The sequence below is a fragment of the Octopus bimaculoides genome, chromosome 6 (genome assembly GCF_046866305.1).
Source record: "Octopus bimaculoides isolate indiv1 chromosome 6, ASM4686630v1, whole genome shotgun sequence".
NCBI lineage: Eukaryota > Metazoa > Mollusca > Cephalopoda > Octopoda > Octopodidae > Octopus > Octopus bimaculoides.
In genome coordinates this window covers 95,968,142-95,976,138 of record NC_142933.1, presented here as the reverse complement: position 1 = coordinate 95,976,138, position 7,997 = coordinate 95,968,142, and the positions used below count along the sequence as shown (strand labels likewise).

The 7,997-nt window shown below is 34.2% G+C and overlaps 1 long non-coding RNA gene across 1 annotated transcript in view; it reads left to right on the top strand.

Moving 5' to 3' along the window:
* The first annotated feature begins 242 nt into the window (after positions 1-242).
* Positions 243-7,997, top strand: part of LOC149135309 (uncharacterized) — a 151,885-nt gene continuing 144,130 nt past the window's right edge. The window contains exon 1 of the long non-coding RNA XR_016242131.1: positions 243-654. This is a non-coding gene — a long non-coding RNA (uncharacterized LOC149135309). The remainder of the gene's footprint in view (positions 655-7,997) is intronic.

Here is a 7,997-nt window from a genome sequence, read left to right as displayed (position 1 = left end):
ATGCAGAATTCTTTCTAATCTGTTGGCAGAAATAACTCTTGTTCCATTGCCCAGAATAGCATATGTTAAGTAGGCGTATGGATGTATGCGTGAATCAGTGTATACGGTAGCTTTTGTGAGCAATCGCCTTTATATATGAATGTGGTGTGGACATATATAGAAGGGCGACCAGTATACATGTACGTTTGTGATACTAGAAATGTACGCGTGCGCTAGTACAGACGTGCATGTGTGCCCGCTTGTAAATTTGTGAGGCGTCTGTGTGTATATATGCTCTCATTTATGCTTGTACATGTACATGCAGAATATATTTCAGAGAACATATGCATGTATGTAAAGGTGTGTGTATATGTGTAAATATGAAACATAATCGAGCCATGGAGTGAATAGTATTGCAAATTTAGCAATGCATAGGAATGAATTTGAGATCATGATTAACTAAAAGATTATCGTTTTTGCTATAGCTTTTTGAAAATTATATTGATTTGCAACATTGGAACAAGGCCCAGCTTATGAGGGAGGCCATAATGATTAACAGATAACAACACTTGAAAAGTACTTAATTTCATTGAATCATGAAGGATAGCAGTCTGAGTCAACAACAACGTGTGTTAAAAATATGAAGGGATGAAGGTAAATGTTGAAAGAATATAGGTGGGTCTAATATATGTTCTACTCCGTAGCATATGTATTGTTTTCTAATATGAATATGTAGTTTGTGACTGGTACTTTATTTTAGCAATTATGTAGATGTAAATGATAAAATTCACGTCAGTGACATCTGAACTCAGTGTTCAAAAGATCGTAAGTATCCTCTTCAAGACATCTTACTCGACGTTATATAGGTTAAGAAAACGTAGCTCCTTCTGATAAAGTGAATATTCTTTTATCTTTTAATTCTTTCAGTCAAGGGAGTAGTAAGTGCCAGTGGTATTCTTCTAGTCTATAGGGGTTAGGGAGTAAATACTCGTGTTCTTTCTGGCTAAGGTCAGTGGCTGTAGAGTTATTATCGCCTGTCATCGAGGGCCTGCAAAGATTGTAGACAAAGCCATTTTCTTCTGATTTCAGCAAGTAAAAATGTACACTAGCTACTGTGTCTATGAGGGATAGGCGTGAAGAGAAGGTGTACATTTAGAATGAAAATGAATATGAAGCCTATTACACAATGTATATATATATATATATATATATATATATATATATATGTGTGTGTGTATGTATGTATGTATGTATGTATGTATGTATGTATGTGTGTGTGTATATATCGTCATATTAATAGATTCACTATTGAGGAATTGAGTACAAACTCACGTGTTACGTTTTATTTATAATTTTTGCCAAAGTATATAGTGTGTTTGTGTGTATGTTAGTAAAATATCTTTCGCTGATGTAAATGCATTAATCTAAAATTGGCTGCCAGAAACAGATTTTAATCAAGGGTAGAGCTGGGGATTTTAGTTATCAATTTATTGTTATGATACAGATCTTAAAATACTGAAAGACAAAGATGATGGTTTGGAATTTAAGTCTGATACGTTAATGAAAACATCTAGATACCGCAAGGTATCTGACGCACTATTTATCTGACGTCTCTTTCCGTCTACCAACGTTATGTGAATACGTCCCCCTGTTATAAATATATACATCAGAGGAATCCATGCATGGAGCGTATCAGTGCCTGAATTTCATGTATGTCATTGTATGGGTATGTACACTGTTTAGTTTTCTTTTCTTTTCTTTATTTTTTTATGTGTATGTGATGTTAACTTGAATCTTTCCGTATGATGATTTCGCTGAATTTATCAACTTGCGCTCTTCTGTGTCAAAATCAGCAAATAAATTAATATTTTCCTTACGTACTTATGGATTTTGTTATTCCGGTTTGATAGAGGAATTAAGAAGGAAGCTATTATTGTATATGAATGAAGTTACTGCAATATTTTACTTTCTAGGAGATGCAGGAATGGGAATATATATATAAGTATCCAAGTATTTCGTGCCAAATGTCAATTTGATCACTTAATCATATTTGCTATTTACCATAATCCTAATTTTAGAATAATTATTTGCTTTAGCAGGATTGCAAAATCTATTTTGCCTTTGATGCAAACAATATTTGTATCATTTGTTGTATTTGTTGCTTTGTTTTAGTCTTGTTTGCCAACAAATCAGACAAAACATTTCAATATCAAAATAGCAGTTTTTTTTTTTTTACAATGAAAATATTTGCAATTTGATTTGGAAGGAAGGCATTCATACGTATTAACGATTCATTTGCAATCTCTGGATAATGTTCGTGATAGTAATGTTAGTGCGAAGTTTAAAGTATGCTATTATTTGTTTTAAATTTTCTTCCACTAATATTGATATAAAATTGTTTTCTATATGCCCTTTATATATTTTTTTATATTTACATCAGTTTTTAGTCTCACCCGAAATAAAATGATTATCGATACGATAAAAAGAGCAAGACAATTTCATTAAATCAGTAATAATTTAAGCTTTCATTGCACCAATTTTAAAATATATATATATATATATATTTCATAACAGTGTCTGTATAAGATAAAATATACTGGCATAAATGTCATACTGTCTTTTTTCTGCTTCACCTGAGCTATATAGAACCAGTAAATCGATAAAATATATCTGAACTATGAAATAATTGGTTCTCGCTTTCCTTGGCTCCAAATTTAGCATAGACTCGAAGTATGATCTTAGAATACTGTAAATGATATCCAGTGATTTCTCTCGTAATACTAAAGCATTGGATATTATCTCTTTCGAAGCGAGATGTTAGAGAGATATAACAGGGAACCAAAGTGGCATATTTATAATCTATTGAATAACAGATTTTCATATGTACTCAAAATATCTGCCATTTCATGTAAGTAGAGACACTGTGACATTCATGCTCTTTCTGAAATACTTTATTGTATATTGGTAAAGTAACTTTATCCTGGAAATTTAAGTAGATTACAAATTAGGTTTAACAACCTGCGTGTTGTATCAACACTACGCACATGCTATTTTTCTATAAAAATGTGTCTTTAGTTTGACGGTATTATTAAGGCGGAGAGCGGGAAGAATCGTTAGCACATAAACGCTTAGCAGCTATTCGCCCGTTTTAAATTTCTAAATTCAAATTCATCCAATGTTGACTTTACCTTACACCATTTCCGAATCGATGAAATGAGAACCAGTTTATTATTGGGGTTGATGTAACCGATATACTCCTTCCCTCAAAGTTTTACGCCTACAGTAGAATAGATTATCATTTCATAAAATAGAGATTTGTTCTGCGTAAGCAAGGGTAAAGTTTCAAATAAGTTGAGCGTTTTCAAAAGTGTATTACTCTCAATAAGAAATTTAAAAAGAAATATTAAATAGGGTAGTGAGTTAAGATATGATCAACCAAACGAGCTGTGCACTCAGGTGCATCATATGACCGATAGAAATGTTTGTAAGTGTTGTACGAGAGAAGGCTAAGAAGCAGCCAATTAAAGACAAGCTAATCATGGAAGGTATTTTTACAATCTTTTCTTATTTACGAACGCACGGACACACGTGCGAGCTCACAGACATACACAGGCACACATGCAAGAACACATTCATAGCCACACACACATGGGCACACATATGTACATATGTATATAAATATGTGACTGTAGGGATAAGGAATATAGAGAGATTAACATATAAAGTACATCAAATACATGAAATACAAAAATGTATATAAGTATGCATATAAAAAGTTTCGACTTGCACAGAAAACAGATGATATTTAGAATTCAAGTGTATTAATTGAGAATAAAATGGGAATTAAACAGTATTGCAATCCCAACAGCTGTTTCTGGGGGCACGGTGGTCCATAATACTGTTTTTAGATTGATTCCATCATAGGAAGAGACGAGCCTCAGTCTTCATAGAAGAGATCTTACGTTTGGGATGTTAAAGGAAAGAAGTTCAACGATGGAATGGTTGAATCTGGAGAGCTAAGTGTATTAAATGGGGGAAACGGGGATGTATGGGATCTATTAAGTTGAGGAATAGTGAGAGGAGTAACTATAGCTCAAGAATGAGAGATAAATAAAGAGGCTATTAGGGAGTAGTAGTAAAGGCGGAAAATAGGAAATATAACAAATCCAGCAGCTGTTTCTGGGGACTCGGTGGTCCACGATAACGTTTATAGATTAATTCGGTCATAGGATAGGGACGTGCCTCCAACATATAGTCATCGGTCTACATTGCTTATTGCTACATTTACTTCTATACCCTCTCAGGTTCAAATCTCTTGAGCACCACTAAGTGTATTCTATATGGAAAATATTTGAATCACATCTTTGAATAGACTGTGTACATATATATATATATATATATATATATATATGTGTGTGTGTGTGTGTATGCTCACACACACGCTCACACACGCACACACACACACACACACACACACACACACACACACACACACACACACACACACACACACACACACATATATATATATATATATGAAATATTTAGAAGTATTACTTTGCACGATACTTTATGACAGATATTTACTTTAAATCAGCTGGACAAATTCCAAGGGAAAAAAAAGAGAAAAAAACACAACCACAGTGAGAAAACAAGGCAAAACATAAACACTTACACTAAGAATTTCTATTTGCAATAAATTCTAAGAACATTTTGAAGTTTAGTAATTTTCCTCCAGATTCTTGTAATTACATATAATTGTAATTAAATAAACATCTACCAAATCCTAATTGTTTTGAGCGATTCATTTTCGTACTTAACGGTGTTTGTGAAAAAAGCTAATTGCATTAAATAAATAACTTGTAAGCATATATGCGGGTTATTACAAATTGCACAGTATACGTATGTTTATAGACTTGTAGCCATTTATGTATATCGCTTCTGTTTTTAATAATTTAAATTCTTCCGCTGAAGAAGGAATTGGTTACTTATGTATGTATATATGTATGTATGTATGCATGCGTGCGTGTGTATGTATGTATGTATGTATGTATGTATGCGTGCATGTATGTATGTATGTGTGTATATAAGAATGTGTGAGTGTATATATATATATATGTATATGTATATATATCCATGGTACAGATTATTTGACAGCATAACGTGGCAGTCCTGGTTAGAACAAATGCTACTGCTATTTATCGCCAGCAAACAGCTGGCTATGCGACACACTATCTGTGTCCTTATAATTCCGAACAAAGGAGTTTGGCATCTCCACTCAGCACCAAACAATATCTGTGTATCACGATTTCTGGGTTATTTCCATTCATTGGCACAGAATAACTGTTCCGCTAGAAGTGGTGCTGCTAACTTTCTTGTTCGAAATATAGTTTTCAAAGTGACACACACTCCCTGATCTAATAAAATAGAAAATTACTATTTGTAAATCTCTCAGCGAGAGACATTCAATGACAGTACTCTAGAGTAAAGATTATTTACCAACATAACGTGGCAGTCCTGGTTACGACGAATACTACTGTTATTTAGCTCCAGGAAACATCGTCTCCAGCTGGCTATACGACACACTATCTGTTTCCTGATAAGGGAATTTAGCATCCCAACTCAGCACAAAAGAATATCTGTGTACCAAAGGTTATTTCCCTTCATCAGCACAGAATAACAGATCGGCTAGAGGTGGCACTGCTAAATTTTTGTTCGAAATAGATAGGTATTCCGCCATGATGAAGGGAGGTATCACCGAAATCGCGATACATATATGTAACTATATTCATATATATATATATATATATATATATATATATATATATATATATATATATATATATATATATATACATACATACACAGACATACAAGAAGTAAATAGACACTTTTAATTTTCAATATCTTTTATTTAATACGCAAAGCAGACAATTGAAATGTAACTGATAGGTAGAACTACAAACTTTAGTTTTTAGTTGACATTCCCTTTGCAGTTTTTAATTCAGAAACACTTTTTGCATTGAATTGATGATCTTTGTGATTGTCTCTTGTGGAATTTCTGCCCACTTTTCACGCAACATTCAGTACAATTCATCTTTAGATTTAGATTTCTGTCAAGTTTTTCGTATAGCTCAATCTAAGTATGCTCCAAAGATTTTCGGCCAAGGAAGCTTTTTGATCCCATTTTCAGTCAGCCATTGTTGATTCCTTTTCGCTGCGTGGCATGGAGCTCCATCTTCCATGAATAAAAACTTCATTTTTCGTTATGTTATCGTGTGAATACATCGGATATAGTCCTTGCTTAAGTATTTCGATGTATTTTTCAGAGTCTATTGTTCCAACACATTCGATCAGCTCAGAACGACCTTTGCTGGTGACAGTTCCCCATACCATTACAGAGATACCGCCGTGTTTCATAGTTGGTTGGATTCGTTTCAAATCAAATTCTTGATCGGGAAGCTTCCAGACCGAAACACGTCCGCTGTCTGAATATAATGCAAATCTGGATTCATCTGATAAAATTACTCTAACCCAAAATGAACTGGATTTTTCTGACATCTCCTTAGCCCATTTCTTTTCCCTGATATTAATTGGTTGAAGGAGAGGTTTTCTTCTAGCTGCTCGTTCATAACACCCAAGCTTATGCAGATATGTAACACACGTTCTTGGACTAACTTCTAGCTGTTTTGCAATGTCAGAAGCCTTCGAACGGGGTTTATTTTCCACAATTCTCTTCAAACAGCGAAGCTTCCTTTCCAAGGGCCCAGGTCGGCCGGGACAAGAATCTGTTGATTCTTTTTTCTTGGCTTTTGAATTGCACTATAATTCTATTAACAGTAGGAAGAAGAATTTGAAGATTTTCGGCAATTTTTCGCTGGCTAACACCAACCTCAGATTGCCCAACAATACGAACTCTTTGAAAATCTGACAGCCCTGCTGAATTTTTTGTGCGTGGCATGGTTACTCTTCGCAAATGGTTAATTTAATGGCACCTGGAATGAAACGGAATAACTATATTGTAAATTCTACACCGCTGAAAACATAATAAGACGCTTAGATAAGAAATTTTGAAAATTAAAGGTGTGTATTTACTTCCTGCATGTCTGTGCATTTTCGCACATATATTTATTTTTATATATATATACATATACATACATACATACATACATACATACATACATATATATATATATATATATGAGAGAGAGAGAGAGAAAGAGAGAGAGGGAGAGAGAGAGAGAGAGAGAGAGAGAGAGAGAGAGAGAGAGAGATTATGAGAGAGTGCTTCTGTGACCGTCCAAAGAAAAGAAAAGTTAACTGCATCACATGTCTTGATTATTAACGTCATCTGAAATTACATTCCCTTCAAACACGAATGGGCGGCACTGCTTCATTTGTTCAATATGGAAAATATTTCACCAACACTGGTCAAACAATATCAGTGCTCAATTTACACGTCATACTAGGTTAGGTTGCCGAACTATAGAAAAATCGAATTCACACCAAATAACAAGTATTGCAACTTAACTTTCATACGTTAGTTGTTACTGTTGCTTTGAACATTATCCAGAAAACTATCATAGAAAAAACACCCCATAACACTGACACGGTGTCTTGAAATATTCCTCCGAGAAATACCAAACGAACGACCAACATTCTTAATCGTTTCGATAAGCAACATCTTCCTATTCCAGTGGGCTATGCTTTTAAGGATTGTGCCATAAAGGAAACTAAAAACAAACTTATCCACTCGGTATTATTTAGATCGACATTAACTGCTCCAATAGCCGAAAACTATGTAAATCCAATATACTGGCATTCATGCTTGACGAACAACAGAACGATTTGTTTGTAGTCTGCGGTACATTTTCGACTCCGAAAGCACAAAAATACAAAGTTGTCCTTATAAGTATTTGAATTCACATCGTCGAGATATGAAACGTATCTCAGTCATTCTGTGTCATGCTATAATGCGCCCCCCCCCCCGCCTCCAACTTTGCCTTATTCAATACGTG